Here is a 23,328-nt window from a genome sequence, read left to right on the forward strand (position 1 = left end):
CTATTATACTAAAATGCTTGAATTCAATCATCTAGTTTAGTGGTGAGCGACAGGGGCCATATTCGAATTTGCGATACTTCGCAAATATATGGACAAATATTCGTCCTATGTTTGCAAAATTTGCTTATTCGTCATTACGAATACATATCACTATATTCTAAATATTTGCCAAATCGCCAAGTGACGATATTTGCGGTAAAAATTCGCATTTTGAATGTTTGCACTCAACACTAATCCAGTTATGTAAATCCAGCTATTTTTAAGCAAGTTTGTTAAAGCAGGTACCAGGCATCGGATTTAATCCAGCGCTGTAATAAAAGTTGCCTTAGCTAAACTCTGGGCCGTCTCCCAAGAAATCAGCAGCAATCTGTGCAAAATGACAGCTCTGGCAGACATTACCTCACAGTCAGCTTTTCTCTCTTTTTTTTCATGAAGAAATTTTTCTTTTTTTTAGATTTTTCTAATGTTTTTAAAAACATTACAATTTCTATATATGGTAGAACTCTAAGTGTGAATAAACATTGTATTGCTACGGCTGCTTTCTAGATTACAGTACAAAAAGTGGTCAGATAGTTCATTATGATTCAAAGTGTACCTGCCGTCAGCAAAAACTTTTTATATAATGTAGATAATACCATTATTATTATTTACACTGACAACCGGTTAGTTTTCAAAATGATTTAATGTTTCTGTCTCTCTATTTTTGATATATATATATATATATATATATATATATATATATATATATATATATATATATATATATATATATTATACATTGGTTAAAAAATGTGTATATTTGTGTGACAAAATGTTGTCCCTACAGCTATGAAGAGTCCAAATACAGGAAGTAGGAGCAGGACAAGCAGGGCTTTGTACAGACTCCTGGCTTTTCAATCATCCTGATGTGTGAGCCAGGAGAATGTCATGGAGCCTCAGTGTACAGAGCCCTGCTTGTCCTAAGTGTACAGAGCCCCGCTTGTCCTCAGTGTACAGAGCTCTGCTTGTCCTTAGTGTACAGAGCCCTTCTTGTCCTCAGTGTACAGAGCCCTGATTATCCTCAGTGTACAGAGCCCTGCTTATACTCATTGTACAGAGCCCCGCTTGTCCTCAGTGTACAGAGCCCCGCTTGTCCTCAGTATACAGAGCCCTGCTTGTCCTCAGTGTACAGAGCCCTGCTAATCCTCAGTGTACAGAGCCCCGGTTGTCCTCAGTGTACAGAGCCCCGCTTGTCCTCAGTGTACAGAGCCCTGCTTGTCCTCAGTGTACAGAGCCCTGCTTGTCCTCAGTGTACAGAGCCCTGCTTGTCCTCAGTATACAGAGCCCTGCTTGTCCTCAGTGTACAGAGCCCCGCTTATCCTCCGGGTACAGAGCCCCGCTTGTCCTCAGTGTACAGAGCCCTGCTTGTCCTCAGTGTACAGAGCCCTGCTTGTAGTCAGTGTACAGAACCCTGCTTGTCCTCAGTGTACAGAGCCCTGCTTGTCGTCAGTGTACAGAGCCCAGCTTGTTCTTAGTGTACAGAGCTCTGCTTATTCTCAGTGTACAGAGCCCTGTTTGTCCTCAGTGTACAGAAGAGCCCTGCTTGCCCTCAGTGCACAGAGCCCTGCTTGTCCTCAGTGTACAGAAGAGCTCTGCTTGTCCTCAGTGTACAGAGCCCGGTTTGTCCTCAGTGTACAGAACCTTGCTTGTCTTCAGTGTAAAGAGCGATTCTTGTCACCAGTGTACAGAGTCCTGCTTGTCCTCAGTGTACAGAGCCCCACTTGTCCTCAGTGTACAGAGCCCTGCTTATCCTCAGTGTACAGAGCCCTGCTTGTCCTCAGTGTACAGAGCCCTGCTAGTCCTCAGTATACAGAGCCCTGCTTGTCCTCAGTGTACAGAGCCCTGCTTGTCCTCAATGTACAGAGCCCTGCTTATCCTCAGTGTACAGAGCCCCGGTTGTCCTCAGTGTACAGAGCCCCGCTTGTCCTCAGTGTACAGAGCCCTGCTTGTCCTCAGTGTACAGAGCCCTGCTTGTCCTCAGTGTACAGAGCCCTGCTTGTCCTCAGTATACAGAGCCCTGCTTGTCCTCAGTGTACAGAGCCCCGCTTATCCTCCGGGTACAGAGCCCCGCTTGTCCTCAGTGTACAGAGCCCCGCTTGTCCTCAGTGTACAGAGCCCTGCTTGTCCTCAGTGTACAGAACCCTGCTTGTCCTCAGTGTACAGAGCCCTGCTTGTCCTCAGTGTACAGAGCCTAGCTTGTTCTTAGTGTACAGAGCTCTGCTTATTCTCAGTGTACAGAGCCCTGTTTGTCCTCAGTGTACAGAAGAGCCCTGTTTGTCCTCAGTGTACAGAAGAGCCCTGCTTGTCCTCAGTGCACAGAGCCCTGCTTGTCCTCAGTGTACAGAAGAGCTCTGCTTGTCCTCAGTGTACAGAGCCCGGTTTGTCCTCAGTGTACAGAACCCTGCTTGTCTTCAGTGTAAAGAGCGATTCTTGTCACCAGTGTACAGAGTCCTGCTTGTCCTCAGTGTACAGAGCCCCGCTTGTCCTCAGTGTACAGAGCCCTGCTTATCCTCAGTGTACAGAGCCCTGCTTGTCCTCAGTGTACAAAGCCCTGCTAGTCCTCAGTATACAGAGCCCTGCTTGTCCTCAGTGTACAGAGCCCTGCTTGTCCTCAATGTACAGAGCCCTGCTTATCCTCAGTGTACAGAGCCCCGCTTGTCCTCATTGTACAGTGCCCCGCTTGTCCTCAGTGTACAGAGCCCAGCTTGCCCTCAGTATACAGAGCCCTGTTTGTTCTCAGTGTACAGAGCCCTGCTTATCCTCAGTGTACAGGGCCCTGCTTGTCCTCAGTGCACAGAGCCCTGCTTGTCCTCAGTGTACAGAAGAGCTCTGCTTGTCCTCAGTGTACAGAGCCCGGCTTGTCCTCAGTGTACAGAGCCTTGCTTGTCTTCAGTGTAATGAGCGATTCTTGTCATCAGTGTACAGAGCCCTGCTTGTCCTCAGTGTACAGAGCCCCGCTTGTCCTCAGTGTACAGAGCCCTGCTTGTCCTCAGTATACAGAGCCCTGCTTGTCCTCAGTGTACAGAACCCTGCTTGTCCTCAGTGTACAGAGCCCTGCTTATCCTCGGTGTACAGAGCCCTGCTTGTCCTCAGTGTACAGAGCCCTGCTTGTCTCAGTGTACAAAGCCCTGCTTGTTCTTAGTGTACAGAGACCTGTTTGTCCTCAGTGTACAGAGCCCAGCTTGTTCTCAGTGTACAGAGCCCTGCTTATCCTCAGTGTACAGAGCCCTGCTTGTCCTCAGTGTACAGAAGAGCCCTGCTTGTCCTCAGTGCATAGATCCCTGCTTGTCCTCAGTGTACAGAAGAGCCCTGCTTGTCCTCAGTGCATAGATCCCTGCTTGTCCTCAGTGTACAGAAGAGCTCTGCTTGTCCTCAGTGTACAGAGCCCTGCTTGTCCTCAGTGTACAGAGCCCTGCTTGTCCTCAGTGTACAGAGCCCTGCTTATCCTCAGTGTACAGAGCCCTGCTTGTCCTCAGTGTACAGAGCCCTGCTTGTCCTCAGTGTACAGAGCCCTGCTTGTCCTCAGAGTACAGAGCCCTGATTGTCCTCAGTGTACAGAGCCCTGCTTGTCCTAAGTGTACAGAGCCCCGCTTGTCCTCAGTGTACAGAGCCCCGCTTGTCCTCAATGTACAGAGCCATGCTTGTCTTCAGTGTACAGAGCCATGCTTGTCATCAGTGCACAGAGTCCCGCTTGTCCTCAGTGTACAGAGCCCTGCTTGTCATCAGTGTACAGAGCCCTGTTTGTCCTCAGTGTACAGAGCGCTGCTTGTCCTCAGTGTACAGAGCCCTGCTTATCCTCAGTGTACAGAGCCCTGCTTGTCCTTAGTGTACAGAACCCTGCTTGTCCTCAGTGTACAGAGCCCTGCTTGTCCTAAGTGTACAGAGCCATTCTTGTCCTCAGTGTACAGAGCCCTGCTTGCCCTCAGTGTACAGAGCCCAGCTTGTCCTCAGTGTACAGAGCCCTGCTTGTCCTCAGTGTACAGAGCCCTGCTTCTCCTCAGTGTACAGAGCCCTGCTTGTCCTCAGTGTACAGAGCCCTGATTGTCCTCAGTGTACAGAGCCCTGCTTGTATGCTGGAGAAAGGCACAATTTTAATAGGTTAGGAAATGTTACTCTTGTGTAGGCTTTTCTCAGAAAAGTACCACCACCTTCTCTCCTGAGGTTCATGTGTGTCTGCTCCCTGTTGGTTCTCTTCTTTCCCAGACATCTTCTTTAGTGTTGGGTGCGAATATTCACATTTCACGGTGACTCACTATTAAAAATGGCAATTTCCGGGCTACAGAGAGCCTCAATAGGGGTGTAAAACACTTTGCCTTGCTGTAACACGCATATGGAGTGTGCTTGGGTAGTGAAATAATACTGTTATTCAGTATGACATGCAGATTACCGGCATCACAATAAGAATCACTACAGCAGAGCAGAACAATGACAGAGTCTGGATGTGGCAGCAGGGTTGGGAGTCCATATGGCATCACAATTGAAGAGACAATTATGTCTGCCTGTAGTTATGCGGGTTTGAGGTCAATGGATTTCCCCTGTGCTGATCTCTATTGTCAGTGACGGTGATTAGTGACCACACTCATTATAGGGATTTGTCTCCCCGAAATGCCTTGTTTTCGAGACATAATAAATACTTTTGGATAATCGGCCTCTACAGAACTTCATCCTTGGATCCTCTTCAACTAGTTATTTTCTTCTTAAATAGCAAGCGTGTGCCAATGGGCTGTTACTTTAGCCCATGGAAATTGTCATGTTCTTTATAAGGACCCTTTATCCTACCAATTCTTCTGTTCACCTTGACCTTCTGCTTGAATTTTAGTCTTATAGAGCTCCAACAACCCTGATCTTTTTTCCTGGTACAATGTTGCAAGAAATCCACCAGTCCTGACCCCTGACTCCTACCTGTTGATTTTTGTATTTTGCCTTGTTACCTTAACCCCTTAAGGACTCAGCCCATTTTTACCTTAAAGGGGTACTTCGGTGAAAACCTTTTTTCTTTTAAATCAACTGGTGGCGGAAAGTTAAACATATTTGTAAATTACTTCTATTAAAAAATCTTAATCCTTCCAGTACTTATTAGCTGCTGAATGCTACAGAGGAAATTCCTTTCTTTTTGGAACACTGATGACATCACGAGCACAGTGCTCTCTGCTGACATCTCTGTCCATTTTAGCAACCTGTATGCTGAGGCAGCATGGTGGCTCAGTGGTTAGCACTGCTGCCTTGCAGTGCTGGGGACCTGGGTTCAAATCCCACTAAGGGCAACAATAAATAAAGCATTATTATTATTATTATAACATCAGCAGAGAGAACTGTGCTCGTGATATCATCAGAGAGCATTCCAAAAAGAAAAGAATTTCCTCTGTAGTATTCAGCAGCTAATAAGTACAGGAAGGATTACAATTTTTTAATAGAAGTCATTTACAAATATGTTTAACTTTCTGCCACCAGTTGATTTAAAAGAAAAAGGTTTTCACCGGAGTACCCCTTTAAGGACTCAAAACAATCTTCAATTTTGAACCTACAGACCCATATTAGGGCTTGTTTTTTGTGTCGCCAATTTTACTTTGTAATGACATCACTTATTTTATAACATAATCTGCAGCAAAACAACAAAAAAAAAATATTTGTGGGGTGAAATGAAAAAAAAAACACCATTTTGCAACTTTTTAGGGCTTCCGCTTTTACGCAGTGGACTTTTCGCAAAAATTACACATTATCTTTATTCTGTAGGTCCATACAGTTACAATTTATGTAGGTTTTATTTATTTTACTAATTTAAAAAAATTATAACTACATGCACCAAAAATTAGTATGTTTAAAAATTGTCATCTTCTGACCCCTATAACTTTTTCATTTTTCCGCATATGGAGCGGTATGAGGGCTAATTTTTTGAGCCGTGGTCTGTAGTTTTTATCAGTATTTTTGTTTTGATAGGACTTTTTGATTGCTTTTTATTAATATTTTTATGGTATATGAAGTGACCAAAAATACACTATTTTGGACTTTGGTACTGTTTAACGTGTACGCCATCGATCGTGCAGTTTAGCTAAGCTTATATTTTAATAGTTCAGACATTTATGTACGCGGCGGTACCACATATAATATTTTTTAAAATTACATTAATTTATTTAAAAAATGGCAAAGGGGGGTGATTAAAACTTTTATTAGGGGGGAGGGCTTATTCACATGTATTCCCTTATTTATTTATTTATTTTTTTAAACACTGTTTACTTTTTTTTAGCCCCAGGGGGACTATACCATGCAATCTTTTGATTGCATTCACTGATCAATGATATGCCATAGAATAACATTGATCAGTGTTACCAGCACTCTGCTGCTCTAGCCTGCTGTGCAGGCATGGAGCGGTAGATAACCAATTGGATGACCAGGAGGCAGGTGAGGACCCTACAGTCATCCAGTAAGCTGATCAGGACATTGCAATTCTGTCGCAATACTCCCAAACAGCTCCGCTGAGCTGCCAGGATAGTTTTACTTTCACTTTAGAAGCCGAGATCAACTTTGATCAACCTTTTTCCCGACTGTACCCCCAAAGTGTGAAAGTATGTCCACAGGTTCCCCTCACACGTAAATTAGCTCGGAATTTAAGCGCGATGGGTACCCGGGGACAAAATAATCCATAAAATTACTTGGCGTGTGCTTACTTTTATACCAATGCAATGCTTAATCCCCTTGTGCCACTATTCCCTCCCTCTCTCTGATCAACTTTTGCCATTATACCCCCTTCCGTCTTAATCCCCTTGTGCCATTATTATCCGATATGGCAAAAGGGGATCAGATGGAGTGTGAATGATAGCACAAGGGAATTAAGATGGAGGGGAGACGGGATAATCCTTACTCACCCCCCCCCTTCATATTAATCCCCTTGTGCCATTATCCCCCCCCCCCTCCATCTTAATCCCCTTGTGGGGGAGGGGGGGCAGAATAATGACACAAGGGGATCAGAGGGAGGGGGAATAATGGCACAAGGGGATTAAGATGGGGGGAATATTCCCCCCCCCATATTAATCCCCTTTTGCCATTATTTCCCCCTTACTCTGATTCCCTTTGCCATTATCCTTCCCCCCTCCATCTTAATGCCCTTGTGCCATTATTTCTCACCCCCCCCCCCCATCCCCCTGGGCAAATAAACAGTCATGACCGTAAATGTTGGCACCCCTGAAATTTTTCAAGAAAATTAAGTATTTCTCACAAAAAAGGATTGCAGTAACACATGTTTTGCTATACACATGTTTATTCCCTTTGTTTGTGTTGGAACTAAACCAAAAAAATTTGGAAAAAAAAGCAAATTGGACATAATGTCACCAAACTCCAAAAAAGGGCTGGACAAAATTATTGGCACCCTTTCACAATTGTGGAAAAGTAAGATTGTTTCAAGCATGTGATGCTCCTTTAAACTCACCTGGGGCAAGTAACTGGAGTGGGGATTATAAAAATAACACCTGAAAAAGGAGAGAAGTTCACTTAGTCTTTGCATTGTGTGTCTGTGTGCCACTCTAAGCATGGACAACAGGAAGAGGAGAAGAGAACTGTCTGAGGACTTGAAAACCAAAATAGTGGAAAAATATCATCAATCTCAAGGTTACAAGTCCATCTCCAGAGATCTAGATTTGCCTTTGTCCACAGTGCACAACATTATCAAGAAGTTTGCAACCCATGGCACTGTAGATAATCTCCCTGGGCGTGGACAGAAGAGAAAAATTTATGAAAGGTGTCAACGCAGGATAGTTCGGATGGTGGATTAGCAGCCCCAAAGTTCCAAAGATATTCAAGCAGTCCTGCAGGCTCAGGGAGCATCAGTGTCAGCGCGAACTATATGTTGACATTTAAATGAAATGAAACACTATGGAGGAGACCCAGGAGGACCCCACTATGGAGGAGACCCAGGAGGACCCCACTGCTGACACAGAGACACAAAAAAGCAAGACTACATTTTGCCAAAATGAACTTGAGTAACCAAAATCCTTCTGGGAAAGTCTTGTGGACAGATGAGACCAAGATAGAGCTTTTGGTAAAGCACATCATTGTACTGTTTACCAAACACGTACCTACAGTGAAATATGGTGGAGGTTCAATGATGTTTTGGGGTTGTTTTGCTGCTTCTGGCACTGGGTCCTTGAATGTGTACAAGACATCATGAAATCTGAGGATTACCAACAGATTTTGGGTGTCAGAAAGCTGGGTTTGCGTCTTCCAGCAGGACAATGAACCCAAACATACGTCAAAAAGCCCCCAGAAATGGATGACAACAAAGCCCTGGAGAGTTCTGAAGTGGCAGCAATGAGTCCAGATCTAAATCCCATTGATCACCTGTGGAGAGATCTTAAAATTGCTGTTGGGAAAAGGTGATAAGTGAGACCTGGAGCAGTTTGTAAAGGAAGAGTGGTCCAACATTCCGGCTGAGAGGTGTAAGAAGCTTATTGATGGTTATAGGAAGAGACTGATTTCAGTAATTTTTTCCAAAGGGTGTGCAACCAAATAAGTTAATAATTTTGTCTAGCCCATTTTTGGAGTTTGGTGACATTGGGGGGTATTTATCAATTTTGCCTGTTGACAGTTTCTTTTTACCCTTTTTTTTTGCACTTTGGTTTTCGTGGACATGCACCAAAGTTGTTAGTAATTTTGGCTCAAATGTTGAAATCAGCCATTCACAGCGCCTTTTACACAGAACTTACCGCTACAGAGGACGCGTGTTTTACCCTGTAGAGCAGCCATTTCGGAGTCCCTCCTGCAGTATATCAGCAAGCGACATGAGTTATTTTCTTTTGTGGGGTTTATAGCCGCCATGTGAAATGGATTTTATTTTAAACTTGGGTAGTTTTTTATTTTTTGTTACTTTAGTGCACTGGTCTTCAACCTGCGGATCTCCAGATGTTGTAAAACTACAATTTCCAGCATGCCCGGACAGCCGTTGGCTGTCCGAGCATGCTGGGAGTTGTAGTTTTGCAACATCTGGAGGTCCGCAGGTTGGAGACCACTGCTTTAGTGCTTACCTTTCCTGAACCTGTGCGGCCATATGTCCAATGCTGGCTCAACGGAGGGTGAAGGTTCCTCAGAGACAACTATGTCGCAGGATAGTATTGAGCAGCCCCGAAGGCGTCGCTGCTTTCACAAAAAAAAAAAAAAAAAAAATTATGTATTTTGACGCCTTTACATTTTCTGACATTGCTAAGTGTGTTTCCCATGTGCAAAATTTCTTGGCGGGGATTTGCGCCCAAAAAACGGGATTTGCGCCAAAATTCCGCCAAAGATCGATTGGCGCAAATGATGAATCACTGACTAAAGTTGAAATCACACACAGGACCGTGTGATTTTGAGAAAGTTGTAAAAATGTCAGTGGAGAAGATGTGCCAAACTTTGGCGCAAAAAGACACTGCACCAAAGTATTGCGCCAAAGTTACGTGAAAAAAAACACATAAATCCTTTGATAAATACCCCCCATTATGTCCAATTTACTTTTATTTTTCCCTCCCTTTTTTGGTTTAGTTCCAATACACACAAAGGGAATAAACATGTGTATAGCAAAACATGTGTTATTGCAATCCTTTCCTGTGAGAAATACTTCATTTTCTGAAAAAAATTCAGGGGTGCCAACATTTACAGCCATGACTGTATATATATATATATATATATATATATATATATATATATATATATATATATACATACATACATACAAAAACAGGTATACAACACGTCCCGTGTGGCCTGTCCAGGTATACAGCGCATCTCAGAATCCCGTTCAGTGGGGCCGCACTGACTTGTGACATCCTCCTGCGCTGTGCGGCAGCTCCGCGCAATGTCATGGGAGGTCACACGTCTCCCCAGCAACCACTCAGCTCCCGTACACGCAGCTCCGGTCGCGATACTATACAGAGAGCTGCCACGGCCATTCTCTGCTGTGCGCTGACAAATACAGTGACCCCCCGACCTACGATGGCCCCGAAATACGATAATTTCAGCATGCGATGGTCCCTCAGAGCCCATCGCATGTTGAAGGCAGCATCAACATACGATGCTTTTGTATGTCGGGGCCATTGCATAAGCGGCTATCCGGCAGCGCTGACTTATCTGTCCTCGGGGCTCCGGCGCGTCTTCTTCATGGCATTCCCTCCATCGTCGGCGCTCTCCATCGTCGTCATCTAGTCGCTGCGCAATCAGCGGCGTGCAGCGGCGTGCAGCGGCGTGTGTAGCGACGTGATGGTGGCAATGGAGAGCGAGGATGCCGTGGAAGCAGAGGCCTTGCCGGAGCGTCGGGGACACCCTGGGGACGCGGCGACAGCGATGAGAGGCGACATCCAGGGCAGCGGTGATGAGCGGTGACGGTCTGGAGCGGTGGGGACAGGTGAATATAACCTCCAATACCAGTGGTGTTCAACCTGCGGTTCTGGAGGTCCGCCGGTTGTAGACCACTGTCCTATACTTTACATTGCACGGATCCCTCAACATACGATGGTTTCAACAAACGATGGTCCATTTGGAACGGATTACCATCGTATGTTGAGGGACCACTGTACTGGCTAATGCATGGCCAGTATTTGTCAGCGCATTGCCATACCCATCACAACCTGTGGCGTATCCCTAGGGGTACGCGTACCACCGGTTGAGAACCCCTGGTCTAAAGAGTTAATTCCGGGCATCGGCCCGATCGGCGGTGCCAGGCATTAACCCTGGGTCCTGGCTGCTGATAGCAGTCAGGAACCATGGGTTTTAAAGCCTTAATCGGTCGTGAGAATGGTTTAAACCCCATTAACACGGGGTAGTTTAGAAACATTTATCTATATACATATATACATCCTGTACAGGTACGCCCTGAGTCCAGAGTTAGTAGTGTTTTTCAAATATTTCCTAACTCCTTTCAAGAAATCCCTTCAATTTCAGAGTATTTGTCTGAACTTGATAGGTTCACAAAAATAAATAAATTAATTAATGAATTAATATCCGTGAGATCTAAAAATCTGGAGACTGCGATCTCCATTAGTCCTCTGTATAGCAAATACCGTATTTATCGTCGTATAACACGCACTTTTTAGGCTAAAATTTTTAGCCTAAAGTCTATGTGCTTGTTATACGCCGATAAGCCGCTGCAGTTCAATGATTTAAAGTGGGCGCTTTAAATCAATGAACTGCAGCGGCTTTTCAGGTGCAGAGACAGCCAGCGCTGCCGGCTTCTCTGACCCTGCCTGCGCTGGGGTCTAGAGCCCTGCTGCCGGCCCTTCTCTCCCCTTGGCTATCGGCGCCGCTGCCCGTTCTCTCCCCCTGACTAACGGTGCCAGCGCCCCATTGCCGGTAAAGATAGCCAGGGGGAGAGAAGCGGTGCCGACAGACAGGGGGAGAGAAGGGGAAGCGGCACCCATTGCCGGCGCTGCTGTCCCGTTGCCTCCCCCCATCCCCGGTTGCATAATTACCTGTTGCCGGGGTCGGGTCCGCGCTGCTTCAGGCCTCCGGTGTGCGTCCCCTGCATCGTTGCTATGCGCTGCAGGGCGCGGCGCATGACATCAGTGCGCCACGCCGTGCATAGAAACGACACAGAGGACGCACACCGGAGGCCTGAAGCAGCGCGAACCTGACCCCGGCAACAGGTAATTATGCAACTGGGGATGGGGGGAGGCACCGGGGCAGCGGCGCCGCTGCCCCTTCTCTCCCCCTGGTTGTCGGCGCCGCTTCTCTCCCCCTGGCTATCGGCGACACCGATAGTCAGCGGGAGAGAACGGGCAGCGGCACCGATACCCAGGGGGAGAGAAGGGCCGGCAGCAGCGCTCTAGACCCCAGGAAAGGCAGGGGGAGAGAAACGTTTTTTACCCAAATATCCTTGGTAAAATGAGGGTGCATGTTATAGGCCGGTGCGTGGTATACCCCGATAAATACGGTACTTCACTAATAGAAGAAATTCACCATTATATTTTCCTCTCCCCCCCCATAGTATAATGTTGCAGGGGAGTTTTGCCGCCTCCAGGCCTGTACAGCTGCCTTCATTTCACAGTGAATTCACATTGTTTTTTCAGAACACAAGGTCTTCCCATCACTCCAGGTATTTGCAAAGCTAAATCCAATCATGCAGGAAAGAAGAAAACCAAATAAGTATATTAAAGAGAATGTCCGACTGTAAACATCATATCACCAGGTCCAACAGTCTGTGACGGTTAACCCCTTAAGGACAGAGACAATTTTCCTTTTTGTGTGCCGATCAAGCAGGGGAACATTCACTGAGGCTCTGTGACCGCTATTGATCATGGCACTTAAGGGGTTAATGGCAGACATTGGCAGGATCGCCGAAGTTCATCATTGTGAGTGCTCGTCTATGAAGTGATCACAGCTTCTGACAGAATGCCACCCAGGATGTAAATGTATGCCCTGGTGGATTAAGTACCAAGGCACCAGGATGTACATCTACAGTTCAAACCAAAAGTTTACATACACTATATAAAAAGACACATATGCCTGTTTTCCTCACTATCTGACATGAAATCAGAATAAACCTTACCCGTTTTAGGTCAATTAGGATTACCAAAATTATTTACATTTGTCAAATGCCAGAATAATGAGAGAAAATAAATTTTAAAGCATTTTTATTACTTTCTGCAATGTCAAAAGTTTACATACACTTGGATTACCATGCCTTTAAACAATTTAGGAATGCCCATATGATGATGTCATGTCTTTGGAAGCAACATCTGAGTTAATTAGTAGTGATGAGCTGCATATGCCATATTCGAATTTGCGATATTTCGCGAATATGAGGACGAATATTCGTCCCGATTTCGTGAAATTCGAATATTCGTTATATTTGTGATGTTTTTTTGAATTGAGAAATTTCACTATTGCGAATGTGAAATTAATCGCGAAATTTGGCTTGTCTACGCATGCGCGCTATAACATCATGCGAGGGACGTTGCTAGGGACATTGCTAAGCTCTGACAACTGTGCTTGCAGAACTCTCATTGGCTCACAGGCATAAGTAGGGCGTAATTTTCAAGAAAATTCGCATTGCGAATATTCGCAATGCGAATATTCGCAAGCATAAACCTCTCGCCTCACAGTCTCATCCCTCATCGCAAATTTTTATCGCAAAATTCGTAATATTCGCAAATTCGCAAAGACACACCTGGGGATGAATTTTAATGAACATCAGAAACACACTGCTTCTAAAGTCTAAAGAAATCTGCCAAGATATATAGAAGAGAACTGTGGACTTGCAGGTGCCTTGTTCATCTGTATAAACAATTATACGCAAGTACAAACAAGATGGGAATATCCAGCCTCATATTGTTCAGGAAAGAGATGAATGTGCTTTGATCCGACATGTGAATATCAACCCAAGAACAAAAGCAAAAGACCTTGTGAAGATGCTGGTGGAAGCTGGTAAGATTGTGTCATTATCCATAGTGAAACGAGTCCTGTATCAACATGGGCTGAAAGGCCACTCTGCCAGGAAGAAGCCATTACTCCAAAAGAAACATAGAAAAGCCAGATTAATGCAGGATACAAAGAACAAAAGATGCCAGCAACTCACCGCTGCTTCTCAGTCTTCTTTTTTAGTGCAAAATACTCATATACAGGTCATTGACGGGGAGGGACACATATCGGGGGGTACGAAGGGTTACGTGCTTCATCTGGCCTTAGGCCAGAGCACCTCCACATCTCATGAAGTGAACAGCACTCCCCTGCATACACTACGAGTGACATTCTCTTATCACAGAGCTAGAAGTGCCAGTCCTATCTGCATTTTTCTATTAAGCCAGATTAATGTTTGCAAATGCACACAGGAACAAAGACCTAAATTGTTGGAGACATGTCCTGTGGTCTGATGAAACTAAAATTGAACTTTTTTGGACATAATGACCATCGTTACATTTGGAGGAAAAAGGGAGAAGCTTGGAAGCCTAAGAACACCCTCCCAACTGTGCCACGGGGGGCAGCATCATCTTGCAGGGTTGTTTTGCTGCAGGGGGTTTGGTGCACTTCACAGATGGCATCATCTGGCAACATCTCAAGACATCAGCCAGGAAGCTAAACCTTGGGTGGAAGTGGGTCTTCCAAATGGACAATGACCCAAAGTATACTGCCAAACTGGTTACAAAGTGGCTTAAGGATAACAAAGTCAATGTTTTGGACGTTCCAAAATTGCTCTGTCAGGTGCTAGGGGCCAAAATTCCTACCAACTATTGTGAGAAGCTTGTGGAAGGATATCCAAGACGATTGACCCAAGTCATACAGTTAAAGGGCAATGCTACCAAACACTAATGAAATGTATGTAAACTTTTGACTTTGCAGAAAGTAATAAAAATGCATTTAAAAAGTATCTCTCTATCTCATTATTCTGGCATTTGGCAAATATAAATAATTTTGGTAATTGTAATTGACCTAAAATGGGTAAGGTTTATTCTGATTTCATGTCAGATAGTGAGGAAAAACAGGCATTTATAACCATTTATTTAAACTAAATATATTTACGAAGGTTCTGTTTACATGACATTTTCACCAGATGTTGGTAACAATCAAAGTATTCCATCCATACAAAGAAATCAATACAAATAAGGTCAGACATAAAGTTATGTGTAAAAGTATTAAACACATGAAGGGAGGTGCAAAACGGCCTGAAAAACCAAGACAACAGCTGAAATCTATCAGTAATTAACAAGCAATCCAGCCTCTTGTCAGTGCAAATTACTATCTGTCCCAACTGATGGCTACAAAAGGTCTCATTGCCAAGTTGTCACACAAAACACATCTCATGATGAGTAAAAGCAAAGAGCTGAAGACACATCTCATGATGGGTAAAAGAAAAGAACTATCTCAAGACCTTCACAACCTAATTCTTGAAGAACATAACAATTAGGTTTGTTACAGGCACATTTCTAAGCTTCGGAATGTTGCAGTGAGCAGGAGTTGGGGGCATAATACAGAAGAGGAAAGACAAACATTTCACCATAAGTTTGCCTCAACCAGGTGAGGAGTGAGAAGAATAATAAGAAGAGTTGTCCAAGAGCCAAGGACACTTGTGGAGAACTTCAAAAAGACCTGGTATTAGCGGGTACTGTTGTCTCAAAGAAAACAGTAAGTGATACACTCCGCCGCCATGGCCTTAATGCATACTCACCACACAAGACTTAACCATGGACTGTATGTTTGCGCACCACTAGAGATGGGCCAATTTTTCGAAAATTCGATTCAGCCGATTCACCGAATTTTCACCAAAAATGTGGTTCGATCCGAATATATTCACGGCAAATCGCTATTAAAAACGGCTATTTCCGGGCTTCAGAGAGCCTCAATAGGTGTGTAGAACCCTTTGCCTTGCCATAACACGCATAGGAAGTGTGCTGGGGCAGTGAAATAATACTGTTATTCAATATGACATGCAAATTACAGGCGTCACTATTAGAATCACTCTCAGTATGGTTGCAATAGAAATAAGGGTCCTCTCTCCCTCTCTCCCTCTCTCCCTCCCTCCTTGCACTATGGTTGCTTGCAGTTTTTGAATGGGGATTGCTCCCAGTTCTGAACTCAATTGGCAGAATCTGAAACTTCTTCTGAACTGTCCCTGCCTGCACTATGGCTGCTTGCAGTCTTTGAATGGGGAGTGCTTCTTGTGATGATCTCAATTGGCAGACTATGAAACGACTTCTAAACTCTCCCTGCCTGCAGTGATGCGGGTTTGAGGTCAATGGATTTCCCTGTACTGATCTGTGTTGTCAGTAATGCTGATTAGTGACCACACAGTGTCTGCTCTCTCTCTAGCCAGAAGTCAAGATCTGTATTGTCAGTAACAGTGATTAGTGCACACACAGTCTCTGCTTTCAGCAAAATGGGAAATTCCCGTCTTTGGCAATGGCTGCCGAATATATAGGGCTGTGACATCACAGGGCTGGCTGGCTGCTGATAGGCTGCATGCCGCCATGTGATTCAGTGTGATTCCGCCTACCCGCCTTCCCAGACTTCTTTGCCCCATGTCCTCACACATGTAGTCGCCACTTTAGCCCACCGGCCCGCACAAAATTTTGTGAATAAAGCAATTTGTTACCACGAAACGCGAGGAAATTCGGATTCGTTCAGAATCTAATTTTTCATGTAATTCGGAATGAATTAGACTTTGTCAGCCTCGATTCGACCATGTCTACTCACCACACAAAACTTCACCATGGCCTGTATGCACGCTCCCCACACAAGACTCTACTATGGCCTGTATGTACGCTCACCACACAAGACTCTATTGTAAATATAAAGCATAAGTATGACGAAGAAATGTTCCTGTACACCACCATAAAAACACCAACAGTGAAGTTTGGTGTGAGGCAACTTTTCATCAAATGGTCCTGGCAAACATCACATCATTGAGGAAAAGATGAAAGGGCAAATTTACTGAGATATTCTTGACAAAAATCTGCTGCCATTTACAGGATGATGAAGGTGAAACGAGGGCGGACATTTCAGGAGGACAATGATCCCAAACACACGGCCAAGGAAACTCTCAGAAAAAAGAAAACAAAGCTGCCAGAATGGCCCGGCCGATCACCTGACTTGTATTTCATTGAAAATTTATAGAAAGAACTGAAGACCATGATTCATAGAAAGGCCCACGGAACCTTCAAGATTTGTGTCGACGAATGGGCCAAAATTCTGAGCCAAGGAGTCTTGAAGCTGTCATTACGAACAAAGGTTTCTATACAAAGTATTAAATAAATATCTGTAAAAAAATACTTTTTTTCTGTGTCATTTACTTTATTACACATAACAAACATTCCTAGCTTATTTGTCTACAGAATAAACATTTATCCTTTAGACTCAGGAAATTCTATGGCAGAATGTCAGCGGCGCTTACTAGGTAAAAAAACGAGCCAAAACACAAAAGGTGCAGAAACAATTCAGAAAAGCTGAGCCAGAGAACTGACACCAATCCCACTGAGATCCTGGCATGTCAAGCAGGTCAGTCCAGCCAAATGCCCTGAAAATATATATGAAAGAGAACTTCTCTTCATAAAAAAAAAAAAAAAAAAAAATTGGACAAAATGCTTCTAAAGTTTTAGAAGAGTTTGACAGGAGTTACTAAGAAACTTTGTGCAGCTTAAAGAGGTATCGTTTGGATAGGGGATAAGATGTCTGATCGCAGGGATCCTGCTGCATGGGACCCCCGTGATCTCGGCTGCGGCACCCCGCTGCCATCACTGCACAGAGAAAGCTCGCTCTGTGTGTAGTGATGGGCGATACAGGGGCTGGGGCATCGTGATGTCACGGCCCACCCCCTTAATGCAAGTCTATGAGAGGGGGCGTGTGCAGTGAGGACCATAGGAGTAACTACATTATTTACATCCAGTGACTGACATGTGACAGCTTCTCTGATCGGAGTCATTTACCTTTCCTTTTCCTCTCTATTTTGCCAAGACCCATGATTTCTCTCCACAGAAGACTAGACTCGTCTCCACAGGGTCTGCAAGTCAGACAAGTTTTTAGGCTCCTTTCTCCTGTATACAAACTTCCCATGTGTATTGCACCACACAGTAATAGTAATCAGTAGTTGTCCCTACATAGTAGATATGCCCCTCTGTGCACCCATAAAGAAGTTAGGCCTCTCTGTGCCCCATAAAGTGCAGGCGGCCTCTGTGCTCCCATAAAGTGAAGACGGCCTCTGTGCCTCTATATAGTGCAGGCGGCCTCCGTGCCCCCTTATAGTACAGGCTGTCTCTGTGCCCCCTTATAGTACAGGTTGCCTTCTGTACCCCCTTATAGTGCAGACTAACTCTGTGCCCCTTATAGTACAGCCTGCCTTCTGCACCCCTATATAGTGCAGACTAACTCTGTGCCCCTTATAGTACAGGCTTACAGTTTCTGTACCCCTATATAGTGCAGGCTGCCTCTGTGCCCCCTTATAGTAGAGGCTGCCTTCTGAACCCCCTTATAGTGCAGACTAACTCTGTGCCCCTTATAGTACAGGCTGCCTTCTGTACCCCTATATAGTGCAGACTAACTCTGTGCCCCTTATAGAACAGGCTGCCTTCTGTACCCCTATATAGTGCAGACTAACTCTGTGCCCCTTATAGTACAGGCTTACAGTTTCTGTACCCCTATATAGTGCAGGCTGCCTCTGTGCCCCCTTATAGTAGAGGCTGCCTTCTGAACCCCCTTATAGTGCAGACTAACTCTGTGCCCCTTATAGTACAGGCTGCCTTCTGTACCCCTATATAGTGCAGACTAACTCTGTGCCCCTTATAGTACAGGCTTACAGTTTCTGTATCCCTATATAGTGCAGGCTGTCTCTGTGCCCCCTTATAGTAGAGGCTGCCTTCTGAACCCCCTTATAGTGTAGACTAACTCTGTGCCCCTTATAGTACAGGCTGCCTTCTGTACCCCTATATAGTGCAGACTAACTCTGTGCCCCTTATAGAACAGGCTGCCTTCTGTACCCCTATATAGTGCAGACTAACTCTGTGCCCCTTATAGTACAGGCTTACAGTTTCTGTACCCCTATATAGTGCAGGCTGCCTCTGTGCCCCCTTGTAGTAGAGGCTGCCTTCTGAACCCCCTTATAGTGCAGACTAACTCTGTGCCCCTTATAGTACAGGCTGCCTTCTGTACCCCTATATAGTGCAGACTAACTCTGTGCCCCTTATAGTACAGGCTGCCTTCTGTACCCCTATATAGTGCAGACTAACTCTGTGCCCCTTATAGTACAGGCTTACAGTTTCTGTACCCCTATATAGTGCAGGCTGCCTCTGTGCCCCCTTATAGTAGAGGCTGCCTTCTGAACCCCCTTATAGTGTAGACTAACTCTGTGCCCCTTATAGTACAGGCTGCCTTCTGTACCCCTATATAGTGCAGACTAACTCTGTGCCCCTTATAGTACAGGCTGCCTTCTGTGCCCCTATATATATTGCAGACTAACTCTGTGTCCCTTATAGTACAGGCTGCCTTCTGTACCCCTATATAGTGCAGACTAACTCTGTGCCCCTTATAGTACAGGCTTACAGTTTCTGTACCCCTATATAGTGCAGGCTGTCTCTGTGCCCCCTTATAGTAGAGGCTGCCTTCTGAACCCCCTTATAGTGTAGACTAACTCTGTGCCCCTTATAGTACAGGCTGCCTTCTGTACCCCTATATAGTGCAGACTAACTCTGTGCCCCTTATAGAACAGGCTGCCTTCTGTACCCCTATATAGTGCAGACTAACTCTGTGCCCCTTATAGTACAGGCTTACAGTTTCTGTACCCCTATATAGTGCAGGCTGCCTCTGTGCCCCCTTGTAGTAGAGGCTGCCTTCTGAACCCCCTTATAGTGCAGACTAACTCTGTGCCCCTTATAGTACAGGCTGCCTTCTGTACCCCTATATAGTGCAGACTAACTCTGTGCCCCTTATAGTACAGGCTGCCTTCTGTACCCCTATATAGTGCAGACTAACTCTGTGCCCCTTATAGTACAGGCTTACAGTTTCTGTACCCCTATATAGTGCAGGCTGCCTCTGTGCCCCCTTATAGTAGAGGCTGCCTTCTGAACCCCCTTATAGTGTAGACTAACTCTGTGCCCCTTATAGTACAGGCTGCCTTCTGTACCCCTATATAGTGCAGACTAACTCTGTGCCCCTTATAGTACAGGCTGCCTTCTGTGCCCCTATATATATTGCAGACTAACTCTGTGTCCCTTATAGTACAGGCTGCCTTCTGTACCCCTATATAGTACAGTCAGATTTGTAAGGCGGCGGTTGACAGTCACAATCGGGGCTTCAGCCCCCTCAGCCTCCACCTAGTGCCGCCTCTGCATGCAGTAGCAGATACTTCTGTCAAAGACAGGAGTCCCTGCTCCTGTATACTACAGCCTGGAGATAAGTGGTGAAAATATGTCTGGGCCAGCAAATGTGTACAGCCAAATCCGAACACTTAAGGACTATATTAAAATTGAGGTGCATTGTAATTGTATATACTGAAATAGCATATTGTGGGGTAAGGAAAATTCTTACCAGGTACTTTAGCTTTAGCACATTCCTGATGTTGAGTTACAGTAAGTTTGTATTGAGGGTCAAAAGGTTGCATTAGCTCTTAGGACCACATTTATTTTTGTCTTGCTGTATTCTGGCGGCCACAACGTGTTTATTTTTTATGTTTACATAGCTATATGAAATAGATTTTCAGACTATCATTTTAATGTACACATCAGTTAACATTAGATTTATGTGATTTTTTTTATAATGCCAAATTGCATAATAAAATGAATTTTGACATAGACTTTTTCTTTTTTAATTACTTTTTATGTCTTTTATGTTTTATGGCTTTGGAACAAACTTCCATTAGATGTGGTTGGAAAAATCAACAGTAAGTGAATGTAAAGATGCCTGATATGAACATATATTTATCCTAGATAGAGATAGAAAGGGCAGACGAGATGGACCGAGTATCCGTTTTCTGATGCCAATTGTCTTATGCAATGTTTTATGCAAGCGATGGGGGGAATGTGCTCTGGACAAGTAGGGAGACACCTAGTGGCAGCTTTTTTTAAACACAAATAAAACATAGAAAACTTCATTTTTTTTAAACAGAGTACATAAGATTTTTATTTACCATAAGGAGTGCAATAGCAATAGCATCCCCCCCTATATTATGCACGCTTACCATCACTAGTCCTACAGCACCACCTGTTTTATTCCAGCACAGCTGCTTCCATGTGTTTCATGACTATAACTAGGTCATGTGATCACCAGTCTGACCCTCTGAAAATCACAGTGTTTGATGTATAAGAGGAAGTGGTCAGTCTTGGGTCAGATGACTCCTGGCAGATACCTATCCCCTCCCCTCCAGTTCTATCTGTATACTACTGCTGCTATCTCTATGGGATCAGGATATATAGTAGTTATACACCTTCCCTCCAGCTATATCTGTATACTATTGCTATCTCTATGGGTCAGGATATATAGTAGTTATACACCTCCCCTCCAGCTCTATATGTATACTGCTGCTATCTCTATAGAATAAGAATATATAATGGTTATACACCTCTTCCGTTACTGTGTATACACATTGCATTTCTTGCTCTAATTTTTCCAAAATAGCAAGTGGAATTGTGCTATTTTACAGCAATTGTGCAAATCACGGTACAAACATTAAATTACATAGTAACATAGTAACATAGTTCATAAGGTTGAAACCAGAGTCCATCAAGTTCAACCTATATCCCTAATGAGTCCATACTGAGTTGATCCAGAGGAAGGCAAAAAACCCTCATACTAGAGGTAAAAATTCCTTCCCGACTCCAAATATGGCATCAAAATAAATCCCTGGATCAACGTTCTGTCCCTATAAATCTAGTATACATAACCTGTAATGTTATTATTCTCCAAAAATGCATCCAGACCCCTTTCGTACTCTTTTAAAGAGTTCACCATGGCCACCTCCTCTGGCAGAGAATTCCACAGTCTCACTGCTCTTACAGTAAAGAACCCCCGTCTGTGCTGGTGTAGAAACCTTCTTTCCTCTAGACGTAGAGGATGCCCCCTTGTTATAGATACAGTCCTGGGTATAAATAGATCATGGAGAGATCTCTGTACGGCCCCCTGATATATTTATACATAGTTATTAGGTCTCCCCTAAGCCTTCTTTTTTCTAAACTAAATAACCCTACTTCTGCTAAACTTTCTGGGTACTGTAGTCCTCCCATTTCCTGTATTACCCTGGTTGCCGGTCTTTGAACCCTCTCCATCTCCACTATATCTTTCTTGTACACTGGTGCCCAGTACTGTACACAGTATTCCATGTGCGGTCTGACCAGTACTGTACACAGTATTCTATGTGTGGTCTGACCAGTACTGTACACAGTATTCTATGTGTGGTCTGACCAGTACTGTACACAGTATTCTATGTGTGGTCTGACCAGTACTGTACACAGTATTCCATGTGTGGTCTGACCAGTACTGTACACAGTATTCCATGTGTGGTCTGACCAGTACTGTACACAGTATTCCATGTGTGGTCTGACCAGTACTGTACACAGTATTCTATGTGTGGTCTGACCAGTACTGTACACAATATTCTATGTGTGGTCTGACTAGTGATTTGTACAGCGGTAGAGTTATTTCCTTGTCGTGGGCATCTATGCCTCTATTGATGCCCCCCATGATTTTATTAGCCTTGTCAGCAGCTGCCTGACACTGGTCACTACAGCTAAAGTTACGAGTATAGTACCATAGGGTTTAGTAGGGGAGGGGTCACAGTTGCTAGTTGGGTACTACAGGGGTCATTATTGGAGGGGTCCAAATTGCATTGCCAGTGACCATTTCTGCCCTATACCATAAATGAACCCTTGCCCCCTTAGTTGGCTCTCCCAGAGCTTTGTCCGCTGGATACTTGATCCTTTTTAATCTGCTGAAACAGTTGTTCCCTTCCTGGTCTGCCACACACTAGATGCTATAGAAACATCCCAAAATGAATTAAAGAATATGTGGATTTGGATAAATATTTGGAAACATTTTGGGGAAAATTCAGAGTAAAGTCTATTAAAAGCGTACCTGTCATATCCCACAAAAAAGTCATATATTACTCAGTACCTAATCCTGATCATGCACATATAATTGTTATGTGTTTAGCTATATTTATGTCCAGTGAAGGGGGCGTGTCCGTCTATTCCCTCACTCCCCATGGCTCCTTTTCCTCCCTCAGTCTGCTCTGAGTCATTGGGGAGGAGCCTGGGCAGTCATCCAATCCCTGAAGACCACTCTGTAACATGTTCCTTTCTGTTTTTATGTAGTACATGTCACACAGACAGGAGGATTATTGGAGTTTTTCTTCTGTATACCTAAGTCACTATGGTAAATTTAATGATAAAGGTAAAGTTGTTTTTTCATGCATACATTTTCTATCTGTACTATTTGACCTTGTGTGTCCTCCTGCTTGCTATAACACAGTGTTTTATAAACATTTTGATACATAGCGGAGAGCTTGCAGTATCACACATTATAGGCTGCCAGCAGTGTCACATATAACATATTTAGATAAAGTCAGTATAACAGATAATAGGCTGCAGGCTATATAATACATAATATACTTAGATATACTGTTGTAAAGTCAGTATCATACATACTAGGCTGCAGGCAGTATCTCACATATTATGCTGAGAAATGTGCCTTCATGCTCCTTTGGCAACTGCTTTGCTGGGAAAGCTGAGCAGATCACATGGTTTGGTAAACAGTGAAAATAGATGAAAAAGGTGTAAGCAGTCTCAGCCAATCAGGAATAATCACACATTAAAGAACAGTCTGCCGGGAGCAGCCTACAGGGGAGCCTGCACAACA

This window comes from Hyla sarda, chromosome 5, assembly GCF_029499605.1.
Source record: "Hyla sarda isolate aHylSar1 chromosome 5, aHylSar1.hap1, whole genome shotgun sequence".
Lineage (NCBI taxonomy): Eukaryota > Metazoa > Chordata > Amphibia > Anura > Hylidae > Hyla > Hyla sarda.